Source organism: Solanum lycopersicum, chromosome 8 (assembly GCF_036512215.1).
Source record: "Solanum lycopersicum chromosome 8, SLM_r2.1".
NCBI lineage: Eukaryota > Viridiplantae > Streptophyta > Magnoliopsida > Solanales > Solanaceae > Solanum > Solanum lycopersicum.
This window is the reverse complement of record NC_090807.1, coordinates 13,487,841-13,507,563: the sequence shown is the minus strand read 5'-3', so window position 1 is coordinate 13,507,563 and position 19,723 is coordinate 13,487,841.

Below are 19,723 nucleotides of genomic sequence, written 5' to 3'. Positions count from 1 at the left end.
GAATTATCTTTCAAATTGATTTGATATTGAATTCATCTAATTTATCTTGATATATTATGATTATTTATTAGTAATTGTTTTAATTCTTATTCTTTGACCTAGTTCATAGTTCTATCAAAGAATCCATGATTGAACCCTTTCCCCTAACCCTAGTTATAAATTGGACTGGTAGATGATTAGGGATTTTAGAACTGAATATGTTATTGTTTAATTAACTATTATATAATGATTATGAGTGAGTTGATGATTCAATGTTGTGGAATTGAGGGTAAGATCTTGAAGGAGGTTTTGAAGGCTATTTGGTAAGACCTTTATGACACGAGTTCTTTACTTCAACAATGATTGTTATTTCCTTGTGATGATGTTCAGTTGAAGTATAATATGTGAATAGATTATGATGATTATGATATGATTAATGTAATGGCATGTTATGAATGTGTTCAATTGTGAGATCATGGTAAGGGTATGATGATGCAAGGTAGAAGGTGATTCTCTTGTGTGCCTATTACTATGACTATGATGTGTTGATCTCACTAATGATGGTTTGTGACAAAAGGAAGTTCTCATCCTATACCTTATGAGATAATGACTTGATTATACAAGGGGTTAGTCTCCTATGGCCTATATTACTATAATATGATTAAGAAAGGCTTAAAAACATTTCAAAATGGGACTTTAGCTTAGCACCGAGCGAACTAGAAATGAGAGTGTCCGTTTCCAATGTGGGAAGGTAGGTTCACAATGGTTCTCATGAGATGGAGACTATAATGCACTTGTGCATAAAGAGGGTTTCCAACACATATGTACTAGTTCCTTAACTATTTTTTCCCCATAGGAATACTAGCTAGTGGATCCAACTAGAATGCTATGTTCATGTTTTGGTTCTACCTTGGCAAGTAGAAAACCTTCTTTCGATGTAGGGTTTCATGACACCATATTCCATGTTTAGATCACATGGTCTATTATCGGTTAAGGCGATTGTTTCCGAAAGCAAAATGAATGAATGAAAGTAATTAAAATGGATACTAACTAGGGTTTCTTAAGGGGTTCTACTTTGTGTTGGTAAGGCTATCGGAACTTACCAATAATTTGCACAAGTTTACCTTGAGGGGAGTCCTAGGAGGTTGTTCTTATGCACTTATGATATGAATTAAATGCATATGTTGAATTTACATTTTAATGATCCTATATGATGTTGGTTTCATTGATGAACATGATATTGATCTAAATTTCTATGAATGATGATGACTATACATGAGGTTATTTTATATGGAGTATAGAAATTGCTTATGGTCTCTTTGCTTGTTTACATGATTATGTGGGGTTATGGGGCTTCACATGAGCATTGCACTTGTAGGCTTGGGATGGGATTGTGAGTAAAGGTCATGTATTCTTTGATGTTATGAACTCTAGTACATGAATTGTTGTTATGACTTTATGTTGAAACCATTCTTGCTGATATGACTTTATGATAATGTTGGCCTTGTGTTGGATATAAAGTTGTATTAATTATATTATGATCATTGAATTGTATATGCTCTTGTATGTGCATAAAAGGCTTTCAAAGTGACTTGGCATGGTTTGAAACAAAATTTCCCTTTAAGCATGATTTGAATGGTTTTACTTACATATGTTCCAAACTTAGTACATGTGGTTTGAACTAACCCATATTATATATATTTCTACAATAATGTAGGTTCGGGCCATTGAGGTCTTTCAAGTCCATTTGCAAGGCAGACTTCGACATATTTCCCAAGTTGTTGGTAGGTCCTCAATTTCAAGGGTGGTTCCATTCTCCAATTCTAGCTATGATGTTAACTATGTTTAAAGACACTTGTTCTTTCCTTATTTTGAGACTATTGTTGTAAGCCTATATGTGGCATATTTTACTAATGTAAGGATTATGCCCAACATTGTAATTCTCTATTAGATGGTTTATATGTTACACTATTATTAGACTGTCTTATGAATTGGCTATATTGCATAAAAGAAAAGTCAATGTAAACTTCAGAAGCGAGGATTCTATGTAAACTCCATGTATGATAAGTGAGAAGTCTAAGTATAATTCACTATGTAAAAGTTTAAATTTTCTGCATTTTCTCTACCTATGATATGTGATTATGTATGCTAAGGGCTAGTCTAAGTCCTCTTCTAGGATGAAGAAGCCTATTACGTCTAGGGGGTACTCCCCGGTTGTAACATTTTGGATCCATCAACCATAGGAAGCTCTTAAATTAAGGAAAGATCATTGCACAAGATATGGCCATGAGGTCCAAGCAACACTAATCTCACTCCCTTTTTCAGTGTTGATCACTGAGTCATATAGAGAAGCGTGGGTGCCTCATGATTAAAAGGACATGGAAGTGATTCCCACCTCTTGTACTGGCATTCAGTGTATTGAGGTTGAGTATTTAAAGTATAAGGCTAAGAAGAAGAAGGCATCTCGGGTGGAATGGTTTTGAACATTGAGACTTTACCAGCAGAGGCAGTATTACCTACTCCAGTCCCTGGACCTTTAAGTGTATCCAGCGTTTCCCCTTCCATGACTCTGAGTTCTTCTATTTCTCCATTTCATCCTAGGTTTGTTGCTAGTGCAACTATGTATGACCTCCACTCATCCAGGCTACGATACAACGAATGAGGCATCGAGCCCATTCTTCTAATAGGCCTACCTCAAGTCTAGAGACTACAATTCCTAAAATAATTAAAAGAGACCTCATTGGTGTTGTGATTCCTCTTAATATGTCTATTAATAATCTCGCAGAAAGATTGAGGTGTGTTAGAAAGTCCAAGGAGCCACTCATGAGGTGACACACCTAAAGGCCGCAATCACTGAGTTGAGAAAGGACGTGGACCAACTAAAGTCCATAGATATGATGATGATTCTTGGGACGATGGAGATCCCTGATATGTCGGTTGATTATTATGTGCCCCTGACTACTACCAGAGATGAGGTTTGAGCTGATGATATGGCTGCCACCGAATTCGGGGCATATGCTAATGAGCAGTAGTTTGGTCTTCAAGAGCAGATCAAGTATGAGGGTTTGACAGAGGATTATGAGTCCATGGTTCATTCAGTCGTACAAGTGTCATTGGTTAATACGTTCATGATAGGTTCTAGTATAGCTAGTGTTTTTACACTAGGCACGGATGCCTAAGATTAGAGTGTCACCCTAAGCATTGATGCCCCAACTAATGTAGCGACTGTGTATATAGGTTCTTTATTACCTCTCTCCCTGTTGTTTTTATGATTTTTATGCTTTTAGTTGCATTCTAGGACTACTAATTTTATTTTATGGGTGCGATGATACCTGTTGTGACTATATTTTATATATATATATGTATGTATGTTTATATATATATATATATATATATATATATATATATATATTTATATATATACACACACATATATATGTATATGTAATATATTTTTGTGTTTTAAATTGTGTGTTTATTCTATCTTGTGGATGTTTGACCTTGTGGCTCCTTGTTTTAAATCGAAATGGTTTTTGACCAATTTTGAAAAAAAATTGCCACCTTGTGTGTTTGATTGTGGTTGTTCTTGTGTAAATTTGAGTATCGGTTATGATCAACACTGATGACTTGACCAGTGATCTTAAGCGAACAAAAATGAATGAGAGGCTACGATGAGGCCAAATGAAGTCGCATAGAAAATGTATGGACCTTTTACATCTCTTTGCGACTAGTTGGTTATGGAATGAGTCTCTTGTGATGAGCATTGCATAATATCAAAAGTTTGGAGTCTCGTTTGATATTGGTGTCAATGTAGTGTGTGATGAGCTTAATTTGAACCCTGTGTGATGACACGTAGAATTTGCCCCATTTTTTTAGTTGATTAAGTGATGCAAGTTCTTGAGATGATCTCAGTAAACCATTTTATAAGTGAAATAACTTGATAATATACCTTTTTTGTGTGACCAACCTTTTGAGATTTGTAACCTTTCTTGAACCCCTTTGAGCCTTATCTTTTTCTCGCATGAAACTTCTGGAATTATGACCCCTCTTTATCAATTCACCCATAATGCTCATGAAGTGTGGTTCATTTGAATAGTCAACTTAGACCTAAAACCTAAGTTTGTGAGTGATGAAAAGATAAGGTAAATCAAGAAAAGTGAAGAATTCCCTTTGAGTTGTGGTCTTGAAAAAGATGGAACCCCTCCATATAAAAAAAGAAAGTAAAAGAAAAATAATGAAAAAAATATGAAATAAAGTTGTGAAAGTTGCAAAAGAAATTGGATGTCCGGTAATCCATCAGAATTTGAATAATGGGGTGAATTTTGAACATGACTAAAAATGCTTAAGAAAAGTGATGTTCATACCACATTTCATGAGGGTAGCAACTATTGAGCTTAAATGATCATGCCTTTACACTCAAAGCACCGTTACAAGCCTTGAAAAGACCTTTTTGATCTCGAGTAAGCTGAAACAGATGTTGATTGGAAAATAATGGAAAAGCTACGGGTGAAGTCATGCATGTATTCATCTTTGTGAGTGTGAGAGTTATAGGTGATTCCAGAACTATAAATTGTTGAAACATAGTGTATGAATATGGAATCATCCTTATTGTGAGGGCATTTGAGTACCTTTGTTGAACTATAACTTGCACTTGAAATGAGAATTGTGAACTTGAGCATCTTCGATAATAGTGTGTTACAATATGAATCTTTGAGTGCAAAATTGATCCTTGCATGAGTAAGTGGAGTCTTGTTGTGTGCATCATAATTGAGTCGTATATAGCACTATTTGAAGCATCCTTTTTAAACTTCTAAACTTGAATTATACTTGAATAAAAGCAAAAGTTTATGTTGGGAATGTTGATGATTCAGAGATTTGATTCATTAGGGCTTTGTTTAAATAGATTTAGTGTCCTCAAAAGGCTTAATTTGTTCAATTAAGTGATGTTAAATCCTTGATTTTTAGGAATATGAATTGAGAAACATAGGAAGGACAATAACAGGAAAAAAAGGAACAATAGAGGCTGAACAAATGAATATGGGCGAGCCTCAGATTTGCAAAAAGCACTCAGCGTGTCACCAAGTATCTCATCAGTGCACCTAAATTTCTAGTGTGACAAACTCTGAAGGAAGGAACTAAGTTGGCGACGAAAAGGAGTAGTGAGTGGATTGTCGAGTGATTCCGTGAAACCAAGATACATCGCCCAAAGTACAGACGTTGAGGATGTTGAATGCCAACACAAAATGTCGATGGAATAGACAAAATGATGGCTCTCCGAGTGGTTAAGTTAGCCCAACTTACTTTGCCAAATGGGCTTTTGTAGAACATTTTTGGCAACTATAAATAGGACTTTGAAATTTTGTTTATCATCTATCTAATAGAAGAATCTTGAGAATAAATTTTTTTGGAGTTACAATCTTAGGATATTTTTCTGCAGAGTTCTTCCTTAGTTTTGAAGGATTGAAGAAATTCACTTTTGACTAATTCGAAGTGGGTCATTGAGATTCATCGAATTGAAGCATCGTAAAGATGAAATTACTATTACCTGGTTGATACATTATCAATTTCGTAATTGTTTTTATATTTTGATAATGTTTAAATAAAACTCTAATTTTTGAGGTGTGATCATGCAATTATGGGCTAATTTAGCTTTTGTGTATTGCTAATTGTTAGTTCAAATGATATACAAAAGTGAGTTTAATCATTAATTGTGGTTTAATTTAAGAATTGTAGTTGCAAATGCAATTCAATGTTTGTGTGTTTGTCTTGCTCGATAGAGATGTTTTAGCACTAAGATTACTGATTGATCGTTTGTGATTATTGGGCTTACTTGGGTTCAACTCTAGAGAGTGAATCCTAAACCCAATCTCACACTTTCAGCTCGAGAGAGTGAATGGATTAAGTTGTGGGATGCTTTTATTTTTCAAGCTTGTTGATGTTTGAGAGTGATCACTTGGTTCAGGGTAATTATTAGAGAGAAAATTACTTCCCTTATAGTCTAGCCTACTTACAAATATCAAACTATTTACTAATAGTTTCAATTACTCATATGTCTATATTTGTATATAAATGACATCCCAAGAATCCATCTCTAAACTGTTAATTCCTAGTGAGTGTGATTGCTTTTAGTTGATTAAAAAAATTGACATTTGTGTCCCCCCTAGATTTGAATGATGTCTTTATTCGATAATTTCTACTCCAATGACTGATTTAACCATGTTTATATTTCCCAATTTAATTTGAAACATAAATTTCTCCCTGTGGGATTCAGACATTTAGTTGGGTTTTATGTTGATTAACGATCGTTCAACACCTAGAATTGGATGAGGTGTGATTGAAAAGTTAAATCATGTTACAATATCTCCCCCTTGAAGATATTCGTCCTCGAGTGAGATTACTCTTAGTAGACTAAGGGTGTAACATCTAACATTCAAATCAAACACCCAACAATAAAAGTATAAATATAATATGCCAACTTAAAACAATTTCCAATAGAAGGATTGTGCCTTAGTTTGGAATTTCTTCTGGTCAGAAGAGATGTGGCATCTCTTCTTCATATCCTTTTCATCCTCTCATGTATCTTCCTCAACAAATTGATTCCTCTACAGAACCTTCACTGATGATACCTCTTTAGTTCTGAACTTGCGAACCTTACAAATCATGAATTTTCAAGGGAATCTCATCATAAGAGAAGCTATCACTAATACCAATACCTTCAGTAGGTATGATAATTGAAGAATCTCTCATACACTTATTCAACATAGAAATATGAAATGTCTGATACACCGCTGCTAACATTTGGGGTATCTCTAACTCATAGGTACATTACCGATCTTTTTGGATATTATGTAAGGACTAATATACTGGGGTTTGAGCTTCCCCTTCTAAAAAATCTCATAGAACCTTAAGTAGGTGAAACTTTAAAGTATACCCAATCATCTACTTCAAACTCTATGTCCCTTTTCCTAACATCAGTGTAGTATTTTTGTAGACTTTGTGTTGTTTTCAACCTTTTTTAAAACTCTTACTTTCTCTATAGCTTGATGAACTATGTCTGGTCTTATTAACCCAACTTCACCAACCTCAAACCATCCAATAGGAGGTCTGCATCTTCTTCCATAAAGGGGCTCATATGTATCCATTTGGATGCTAGAGTAGTAATTATTGTTGTAAGAAAACTCTTTGAGATTTAGGTGAGCATCCAAGCTACCTTTTAATCAATCACACAAGACATCAACATATCTTCTAAAGTCTAAATAGGGTGCTTAGATCAACCATCTTTCTGAGGATTGATAGCAGTACTCAAGTTCACCTTCAAACACAAACCTTTTTGGGAACACTTCTAAAACTGTGTAGTAAAATATGAACCTCTATCTAATATAATCGAAACAGTAACTCCATGAAGTCTTACTACTTCTTGAATATATAACATGGCGTAAACTTATAATGAATGGGTAGTCTTTACAATAAAAAATGGTCTGATTTAGTTATTCAATCAACAATTACCCAAATGGAATCATGCTGCCTGAGCGACTACAGCAAACAAGTCATAAAGTTGATATTGATCATCTCCAACTTCCATTCCGGAATCTCTATATTCTGAGACTTACCACCGGCCTTTGGTTCTCTACTTTAAGTTGTTGATAATTCAGGTATTTAGCAACGAACTCAGCAATACATTTCTTCTGATTATTGCACTAATATACCTCTCTCAAGTCATGATACTTCTTTGTGGAACCCCAATGAATAGAATATCTGAAGCTATGAGCTTCCTCCATGATCCTCTCTTGGAGTTCTTCCACCCTTGGTACATACAACCCACCTTGATACCAAAAAACACCATCTCCCCCTTGTTCAAAAGTCATTATTTTCTACTTATGAACATTTGCCTTCAATTCAAGAAAAATAGGATCTTGTTCTTGTTTCTCTTTCTCAGACACTAATGATGATTCATCCCCATTCATCACCACTACTCCTCCTAAATTGAAATCCATTGAAAAGATCTCCTAATCGTGCAAGTCTATACATATATTTTTATAACTCTTTCTTGTCTTCCTCAAAATGGGCAGTACCGCCCATATACAATCTTCTTAAAGCATCACCAATAACATTAGCCTTACCTGGTTGATATAGAATTTTCACGTCAAAATCCTTGATTGATTCCAGCCACCTCATATGTCTGAAATTAATCTCTTTTTGGCTAACTACATAGTGAAGACTCTTGTGATCAGTGAACACATCTACATGATCACCATAAAGATAGTGATAAGGTATCTTCAAAGAAAATACTACGACAGCCATCTCTAGATCATGGGTTGGGTAATTCTTCTCGTGAACCTTAAGATGTCTTGAGGAATAAGCTATAACTTAACCATTCTGCATTAACACATAACCGAATCCATCTTTGACGCATCACAATATACAATAAAACATTGTGTACCCTTAGGTAGGGTAAATACTGGGACAGTAATCAACCTAGTTTTCAATTCCTACAAGCTTATGTAACAAGCTTTAGACCATTGAAACTTAAATTTTTTTTGTCAACTTAGTCAATGGGGTGAAATGGATAAGAACCACTCGACAAACCTTCAATAATATCTGGTCAACCCCAAAAAACTCTTAACATTAGTTGGAGTTGTGGTTCTAGGCAAATTTTGCACTGCCTCTATTTTATGAGTATCAACAAAAATGCCATCACCGAAAACAATGTGACTTAAGAATGCCAAAGACTAAAGACAGAACTCATACTAAAAACATAGCATACAACTGTGTATCCTTAACACTTTGTTTATCCATTGTATTTTATTGTATCGTTACTATATTTACAATGTTTGTTTGGATTGTTAATTCAAATATATTTTATTTTATTGTTAAGTTTCATTGTTACGTATCAAAGAAAACTCCATTTTATTGAACAAAAATTTGGTTTGTTCGCATTGTTACTTAATTTCTTTTTCCAATCATATCCTTACATAATATTTAATGATACTATTTTACCCTTTACCCTATTTATTATTTAATTCTAGTCAAACCTCCTATCTAAAATAAGAGTACACCAATTAAAGATACTTTTGTAAACTTATAAATTACCGTACAATAGGATACAATAAAATCAAAAAACAAAAATGATATTAAGCATTAATAACAATAATATCTAGCTAAGCATTGGGTCTACGATACAGTTCACTATAATAGAGTAATGAAATAATGGGTAACAATGATCCAAACAGAGTGTTCGAGTTTGAAGAACTAATCTGAGATGACTAGCATGATCAAACTCATTTCTCGAATAGATTCGAATGTCATCAATGGATAAAATAACAAAAATATCTAAATAGGGGTTGAAAACTCTATTCATAAGGTCCATGAACGTTGCACGAGCAATAGTCAAACCAAACAACATGGTTAGAAACCCACAATGACCATAACTGGTCCTAAATATTGTCTTAGGTATATCGCCTTCTCTTACTCTCAATTGATAATAGCTAAATTTAAGGTCTATCATAGAAAAACAAGTGGCACCCTAGAGTTGATCTAAACGATCATTGATTCTCGAAAGAGGATACTTACTCTTGGTAGTAACCTTGTTCAACTTACGGTTGTCTATGTACATTTTGAGGGAACCATCTTTTTTCCTCACCCATAAGACCAGAGAGCCCCAAGGTAAGACACTTGGTCGAATAAAATCCTTCTCAAGGAAATCATTCAATTACTATTTAAACTCTTTCAACTTTGTTGGTGTCATCTTATATGGAGGAATAGATATATGGTGAGTATTAGGAAGAATATATATATGCTATAGTTTATTTCTCTCTCAAGAGGGACTCCGGAAAGATCATCTTAATAGACTTATGGAAACTTTTTTTACCACTAGAACTAACTGAATTGAATGTGTCTGAACACTAGAGTCATAACTCTAACAAAGTGATAGACACACCCCTTGTAAACTAACTTTCTTACCTTAAGGTACTAAATAAAATGACACATAGGCACAAGTGAACTACTCTTCCACAATATAACTGGCTCATTAAAGAACTGGAACTTAAAAACTTGATTTCTATAATTGAATGAGGCATAACAAGTGTGAATACAGTCCATGCCTAGATGACATCAAAATCTACCATTTCTAACTTAACTAAGTAAGTTATGGTGCTCTTGTGATTGAAGGAAATGGTACAATCATGACAGGCTCTTTAAGCTAGAATAAACTCACCTACATGCATACAAACACTGGAGGATTCAAGAATATTCTTAGGAAAAACATCAAAATTTATAGAAACAAAAGGAGTCACAAAAGATAGACTTTCTTCTAGATCTAGTAAAGCATAAACATCAAAGTTAAAGACTTAGATGATACCAGTGATAACATCTAGAAAATCCTCTTGCTCTTGGAGACTAATCATAGCATACAGACGGTTTCCTCTTACACCTGCCTCTAAAGTAGCTGCTCTAGATGCATCTTAGTTTGGTGGAGTAACTAAAGAAGATTGGGCTCTATTGCCCCATTACCACTACTTTTTTTATTCATAGAAACTCGTTCATAAAATGACCATTCTACAACACTTGAAGAAACAAGTTAAGCCATCACGATACACCTCTGGGTGGGTCTTACCACACATAGCACAAGTAGGAGCCCATGACCTGTTTGTACCATACTACCTTAAGACTATACAGGTCTAGCTTTCAATTTGGCAAATTTTGATTGTAGAACTCACCTCTATTCCTTGTTTCACATGCACAAATGATAGAGAAGATCCATTTTGTGTATGTTGGAAAGTTGACTGGTTGACATTACCCTTTTAGTGTCTAAACTCATTCCCTGTCTTAGCATTATTGTTTAAGAGCCCTTGTGTAGATTTCAGCTTCTCTTCCTCAACCTACTGCACATGAATCATAAGTCTTTCTATGTCCATGTCCCTTGGTATCATATTTTCCTTGCCCTACTTATCTAATGCACGAGACAACCCAGCAACGAACTTGTAACACTTCGAAAATCCAATATGAGTCTTAAGGCCTAACATATGTGCCATGGGGTCTAAACACTGTTATAAATATGTTACGCCCCGAGCTACCCCCGAGACACGAACACAAAACCTAGGACCACAAGTGATCCCAAGCTAACCCTGCTGGCATGATCATGAGCATACTAAAGATAATAAACTGTTTCGTAAGCTAAATCATACTTAAAATGAAAAGATGGGGAATACCCATATTCTATAACTGAGATATTTGAAAACAATGAGTTTAATACAAAGGAAATATTAACTCTATACTAATCTGAATCTAACTATGTCTAAAAATAGCCTCTAAACTAGACTAGCAATACTAGGACAAGCCTCAGCTAAATCTAGCAAAAAAGTAAGCTAAATGACTAAAGACTGAATTGAAACCCATGATTGTTGTCCTCAGATAATGAGGACTCACCACTGAACCTGCTGAATTGGAGATCGGGAAATCGATCTATGTGTGATCTGGATGCTGAGAACCTGAACCTACATCACGAGAAGATGTAGCGCACGTATGCATCAGTATTTGAAAGGTACAGAGCATGTAGAATAGAGTAAAGCTGAAATAAAACATAACTGAACAAGCACAAAACAAGTATAGTAATCTGAATGTGATGTGGTAATTCTGGGCTAATTGGATGCAATGACCAATTTATAACATGCTGAAACTAAATACTAAATATACTGATAAATGGACAATGCAGAGAGTCTGACTGAACTGTGGGAGCTACTAATAACCGATAATAAAACCACATGAACTAAATGTGGAGTCTGATTATACACTCCATTGAGAGGACCAAATATACCCTACCAAAGGTATAAAGGCATGTTGGCGTGATCACTAATCTCATTGCCCACAGAGGGGACTTACAACCTACATGGCTAGTAGTTCTGGGACTATTGGGTACGCTAAACCCTAGTCCAACTAGGTATTATGCTACTCCCAATTAAATCTATAAATTAACTAAAAATATCTGAATTTTTGTAAATACTGGATAGCTCAAAACTGAACATGCAAACTAAGAATGCAACAATTAATCAGGTAATTATGCATTTATAACTGAGGCATGTATATCTGAAGTGTCTGAAATATATGACCTAGCATGTGTAATTCAAGAACTAAAGAAATACAAAGCTAGGGTTCTGAAATTCATGCGATAATCTGAGTAATAACATGATAATTTGATTTGGAACATATATTTAATAAATTCATGAAGTTATATCAAGAAATTCATTATATCCATTGGATACTTAGGTCTAGAACAACTTTGAACTGATTCTATCTTTTGGGTATCAACTCTAATCCCATCACCAGAAACTATGTGGCCTAAGAATTCCACAGACTTAAGCCAAAACTCACTCTTTGAAAACTTAGTATATAATTTCTTATCTTTGAAAGTCTGAAGAACTATTTTTGAGATTACTAGCATGATCTTCTTCATTCCTTGAATAGATTAATATGTCGTCACTGAAGACAATAACAAACATATCTAAATAAGGTTTGAAGACCCTATTCATAATATCCATGAATGATATAGGCGCATTGGTCAACCCAAACGACATGACCAAAACACATAATGCTCATATCTGGTTCTAAAAGTTATCTTTGGAATGTCACATTCTCTAACTTTCAATTGGTGGTAGCTTGATGTGAGGTAAATATTGGAAAAACAAAAAGAACCTTGAAGATGATTGAAAAGAACATTTATCCTTGGAAGAGGATACTTATTCTTAATGGTACTCTTATTCAATTGACGATAATCTACAAACATCTTAAGGGAACCATCCTTCACACTTATTCGAATGAATTCTTTATCTGACGGATCTTTCAACTATTCTTTCAACTCTGCTGGTGCCATTCTATATGGCGGAATAGAGATAGGATAAGAATCTGGAATGATATCTATGTCGAAGTCTATTTCTTTCTCAAGTGAAACTTCGGGTAGATCATCAAGAAAGAGTTTTGAAAACATGTATCTCAACACTAGAGTCATTAACTTAGACTAAGTGATAGACACACCCCTTAGAAACTAAATTTCTTGCCTTAAGGTACAAAATGAAAGTGATCCTTAGGCACTACTGAACTACTTTTCAACTCTACGACTACCTCATTTGGAATTGAAACTTGACTACTAGAGTTTTACGATCAACTGAGGCATAGCAGGCATAAAGTCAGTCCATACCAAGAATGACATCAAAGTCTACCATGTATAACTCAACTAAATCAGTCATGGTACTCTTGTGAATAATGTTTATGAGACAATCACGATAGGATCTTTTTGCAAGAATGGATTCACCAAAAGGTGTGGAAACACTAAATGGTTCACTAAGTTGCACATGAATAATATCAAAGTTCAACATATGGAGTTGCAAAAGATAAAATCTCTCCTAGGTCTAGCAATGCATAAACAGTAAAGTCAAAGACTTGAATCATACCAGTGACTATATTTGGCGAATTCTCATGCTCTTGGTGATTGTTGAGATCATACAAGCGGTTTTGTTCCCCCGCCAGTACTGCACTTGAAACAACCATTGGAGCCCTAACAACAAACACCGGAGTGGTTTCTACCACATAGCACAGGCAATAGGCTTACTATCTTTTGCCACACTACCTTGTGAATATGCAGGTTTATATCTAGAATTCTAACCATAGTATTCACCCTTTCATAAGTGCGGGTTCACTAGAAAATGATGGGGCAAGACTCTTCTGTTTCTGTTGGAAAGATGATCAGTTGGCATTACTCTTTGGTTGCCCAGACTTATTCCAAATCTTAGATTTCTTGTTCCTAAACTCCTCTCTCTCTCTCTCTCTCTCTCTTGCTATCTCTCTCTCTCTCTTAGATTTTCCTCTTCTACCTTCTGCACATAGATCATCAACCTAGAAATGTCCATATCCCTAATAATCATTACTTCCCGACCCTCTTTGTTTGAAGAAAGACCCAGTCTAGCATAACAAGATAGTTGGGTGAGTATCAACCTATACTCATATACACTGAGGGAATCCTGTTTGAGTGTAAGAAACTCTTATACCTAAGCCTCTTTAAATTCGCGGAGAAAGAAACGCCCCAACAAAGCCTATTCAAAAAAAAAGGCCTAACTCGGATGTGGCGCATCCTCATCTATGCCCTCATTCCCATTATCGAACCAAGTCCTAGCCACATTCTTCAGTTAATATGCATATAGTTCAACCCTTTGAGCATCAACAATATGCATCACATCAAAAACCTTCTTTTATTCTTCCACAAAATTTTCCGGATCCTCAGTAGTTATCAAACCCGTGAAATTGGGAGGATTCATTCTCAAGAATACATGAATCCTCAAAGTTTCAGCCTCTTATTGTCAAGCTCCTCTCTTTTGTCCAACCTAATTAGTCAAAAGTTGGCTACCCATCCAGATAGCCTCACAGAATTCAGCATTTGTGACTTCTCCTTGAGCTTTCATGTTTGGTGCATTAGGTACCTCTGACTCCTCGACATTGCCGGAGCTGGACGACCCTAGATGCTCTTTGTGGAGGCATGATAATCTGGAAACACGTGCAAGCACGAATTAGAGAGAAACCTTTTAGAGATAAACTGTAATGCATGAAAGGAATATGAAAAAGTGAGGAATTCCTAAATGTTGCAGCCTCCTAATTATAGATGTGGCGTGCTTCACACCGATAACTAAGCCTCTAAAGATGCGACTTCATATAGTCCCTAGGACTCTTGAACTCTGTCCTCTAATACCGAGATTGTCACACCTCGAGCCTACACCCTGGGTGTGGCCGGCACTCAAAGACCATTACTAGCCTCGAACGGAACCTTGGTCTAGCTTACTTACTCAACAAAAGACTTAAACACAAGAGACAAATCAAGAAATAACTTAAAAGTAATACTTAGACAAAATGGCAATTGAAGTCATAATCAGTTATAAGTTAAATCAAAAGACTAAACAAACTAACTGTATTTGTCTATCAAGCCTCTAAAGTTAAGAGGAATGTTGGGACACGACCCTCAATCATCTTAACAACTGAAAACTAAAACTAGTAATTGAATGATAAAGATGTCCTCCGGAATGAAGGGAGGCTTACCAATTGAATCTGAGCTTCTCATTGGATCAACTGTGAGCCGAATGTCGATCCTAGATACCTACATCTACATCATGATACGATGCAGGCCAACTGGCATTAGTACATTGAATGTACGAGTATCTGAGTTGGAATGCAAAACAACAGCTTAAGCTTGAAAAGAAGTAATAAGGAACACTTACCTTGAAACTACTCAACTCATGAATAACTAACTCATTCCAATATAAATCAATTTAAATGCAAGTGCAATATAAAGAAAAATTCTCTTGAAACATGTTGTAAACTCTGAATATGTACAAGGATACAATTAACTTTGAAATGTATGTAGAATACACATAAATTGATGTATATATATAAATACATTTAACTTCTGTGGGAGTTTCTCTAATTGACAACCATAACTTAAGAGCTATAGTGATGATATAACGATCTACCTCACACTGCCAGCGCATCATATACCCGGGCAAAGGTATAATACCTAAATTGCCTTATGGATCCACTAGTCTACTGTGAAAAGGGTTCATCTAAAAAGTATGACCCTATTCTACGTGGCTACATGGTTTGATGGAGATGTGAGTTATCTGAACTCATGCTCGTCCCTAATTCAGTGCTCAACACTACTCCCAAAATAGACTAGATCTTATGTTTTTAAGACATACTTATTCTGTGATTTGATATTAGCGTTCAAAAACAAAACTCGAAGGCTATCTTGGAAATCTCATTTTCCGTTATTATTTAAATAAAAACATTTGAAATCTCTTTGGAAATACTTAGTCCCATATACATTTCTAGAAATGAACTTCAACTTTACTCTTTACTCTTTACTCTTTACTTAGATTAAAACTTGAGTCTTAAAAAAAATTAAAACGTTGTTAAAAACCCTTGAGAACTCTTAACAACTTTGCCTTAACTTGCTTCTTAACTTCTAGACTTGACTCTTAACTTCTTAGACTTTGATCTTAACTCTCTTGATTATGGATTATGGATTCAAGGTTCATGATCTCATGTTTATGGATGATTTCATGATGTTTAGATTTACCTTAGAGTGTTATAATAAATTAGGAATGGTAGGTACATCACTTACGAATTTGTACGGAAAAGTGGGGGAAAATGGGGAGAACTGGCATCCCTGGCGCTCTGAGAGGCGCAGGGCGCCAGCCCTAAAACATCAGAGAAGTTTTTCTGGCGTCTGGCTAGCTCTATGCTCCAGAGGACCAAAGTTCAGAAGAAATTTTGTGGCGCTTTGATAGGCACGACTCCCCAAGCCTCACCCAGAAAACTTCTGACTTCTCTCCTTCGTTTTTTATCTATAGGCCCTTTAAACTTCCATGGTTATTTACCCCAAACACATAGCATCATTAGTACCCTCAATACCAATAGATTTTATCAAAACACAACCCGAAAACACGAATTAAATCAACTCTAGACATGCAACAACTCAACCAACAAGAATTGAACAATGTTCTTCAAGAACTTCACTTATTATCAATAAACCAACTCAATTGCTGAATTTAAACAAGTTGGTGTGTGGTTGAACTTAACCAAAATGAAAAGATCTCACATACCTTAATAAGGATCAGCCCCGACGAATTCCACTCGCAGACCTTGGCGTGCTTGGTAAAATCTTGCCTTTTCTCTCTTTCCTTCTCCTTTTCTGTCTTCTCCAAGTCATAAGCATGATTATAATTTTCTAGAACTGAACTAAACTTAGTTTTTACCCCGAATAAACACTTAAAATGAAATAGGAATTAATTGGTGAAAAGACTAGTTTGCCCTTCCTTTATTCCGAATTGGGATTTATCTTACTTCAACAGCCCAACTTCCGATAGTTATATCTCCCTCATACGATATCGAAAATACGCAAACTCAACGGATTTGGAAACCATATCAAGAACTACCTCTAACTCATATTGAGCTAGGGTTTATGGCTGTTTGAAAATGACCAAAACTCACTTTTTTAACTTAGACAAATTTTCTAGATTTTTCCTTTTCTTTTCAAAAAGAATATTTTTAGTTTCTTATCTTATTCGTAGATATTTCATGAGATTTTATACACACTTTAAATGGTATTCAACTAGTTCTACCCTCTAAACATCAACAATGTGCATAATCTCAAAAACCTTCTAAAGCTCTTCCACAAAGTTTTCTGGATTCTCAACTAGTGATGTTTGGAGAATCATTAGTCAGAACTCATGGATCCTAGAATTATCAGCCACTTCATGTTGTTTCTCTCTACCTCTCTGTCCAACTTGAGTGGTCACAGCCTGACTGAACAACCGAATAGCTTTCTGAAATGTGGCATTTGTGACACCTTCTTGTTGTTGCACTTTTGCGAACCCTTGTCCTGGGTAGACTCACAATGAAAGACTTTAAGCATTAATAAAAGGAAACATATGCACTTTACTCAACTATCTCAAAATAACTTATAATGTTTATTATTAAAAATCCAACTACCAAAATTAACAAGACGAGTTTATTACAAAATAACTAAAATGTAAAGACTAAAGAACTATAACTATCTGTAGACTGTTGGCCTAAGAGAAGGCGTCCATGAGAGATATCGTGCAAAGACCCCTGATCATCCTAACAACTTAAATATTAAAACAATATAAAAAGGGATCCTTTGTAAAGCAAGGAGGCTCACTAAATGACTCTGAAATACTCAACTGAAACAATGAGGCGTTGGATATTGATCATGATGTAGGTCAAATAGTATCAATACATTGAATGTATGAGCATGTGAGGAAAATTCTAAACAATACATAAGATTGAAAGACAACTAAAAGAACTTATATGGTCTCAACTCACTCCTGTCATTTTAATATATAGCAGTAATATAAATGCAATTTAAAAAAAAAATATTTTCAAACATGTAGGTAACAACTCTGTGTATTGAAAAATACAACAATAACTTAGTTTGTATATGAAAATACAAGTAACTCTGTGTATATAAAAATACAAAATATTAATACAACAATAACTTAGTTTGTATATGAAAACACAAGTAACTCTGTGTATATAAGAATACAAAATAGTTCTGTGGGAGTTTCTCTAACCGCTAGCCATCACTATGAGATATGTGATGATACAACATCTTGACTGACGTTGCCAAGGTTGTTCTATACCTTTTCGGGGGTGTAGAACCTAACTACTAAGAAAATTCACTAGTCTATGCAAAAAAACACTAAGGAAAAATCTAGAAAGTATGACATTTTTCTACCCATGCAGGCCACACAGTTTATGGACACTTTGAATTATCTGAATTCAAGGTTGTCCGCAAATCAGTGTTCAATACCTCTCCCATAAAGTAACTAGCTCATATATTTAAAATGTAACTTTTTTCTGTGGTTTGAGATAATTACTCAAAAATTAGCGCAAATGCTCCTTGGAAACCGGTATTTCCTCTCTTGTTTAAATGTGAAAAAATTTACTCTTTGGGAATAATTAGTTCTCATATACTGTTTTGAAGAAAATGAACTTCATTTGTTACTCTTATTCAACTCAAAATTCAAGTTCTAAAACTTAATTTTCCTTGAATTAGAATTTATGGATTCAAGGTTCTGATTCATGTTTATGGATGATATCATGATGTTTAAATTTACTTTAGAGTGTAGAAATTAACTAGAAAACATAGTTGTGGTTCAAAGGAACTCAAACAGAACAAAGAGGGAAAAGGGGAGAGGACCTAGCGACCTGGCATATTGAGTAGCGTAAGGTGCCAGATCCTATCCTACAAAAGCTGGCTTGAGGCATGTTGAGTGGCGCATCGCCCCAGAGATCAGCCCAAAGAATCCTCATCTTTTTACCCAGAAAATCCACGAATTTACTTGTTCACTATTCGACCGTAAAACATCTAGATTCGATTGTTTTCTTCCCCAAATACATTTATTTGAATACCCAACAGAAGTGTAAAAGAATCTACTCAAAAAACAACCTCAAATCTTATGCAATTAACTCAAGACTCCTCAACACTTCAACAATCAAGATCCCAATAGAAAATTCAACAAAATCCATTAACAAGTGAATTACTCTACTTTTAAGAACGCAAATATGCTGAATTAAATCATGATAAGTGCGTGGCTGAATAAACCCAATGCTATGTTAACTCACATACCTCGTAAGAATTAGCCCTTGGCGAAATATGCAAGCGAAATCTCAAGAACGCGACAAACTTTGGCTTTTCTCGTCTTTTCTTCTCTCTTCTCCTCTTTTCTCTTCTCTCAAAGCCGTAGCATAAAATTTGAAAGCATAAACTAAACCAATTTAGTTTTGACCCCTAATTAATAAATAAAAATGAAATAACTTAATTCGTAATGAAAAGACCAAAATACCCCTCTTAAATCCAATTAACATTTCATATCTAGACAATCCAGCTTCAAATTAGAAATATAATTCGAAGACCTTTCAATTATTATCTTGTAGCCTACCTAACTCATCGTGTACAAAGAGTTATGGTCGTTTGATGTTGACCCAAACTCATACTTAACCAACATTGCCAAATTTCAGATTTTACTCTTTCCAAAATTGATTCATTCTAATTCTAGTTCTTTCAAATAACGAGGTGTTACAAGAAAAATGAAGACCATCTTGAAAACCCTACTGATATAGGAATAGGACTATTTTTGGTCCTGATTAAATGGTCCTTTTTTGTTATATTTTCATTTCTTTTGTC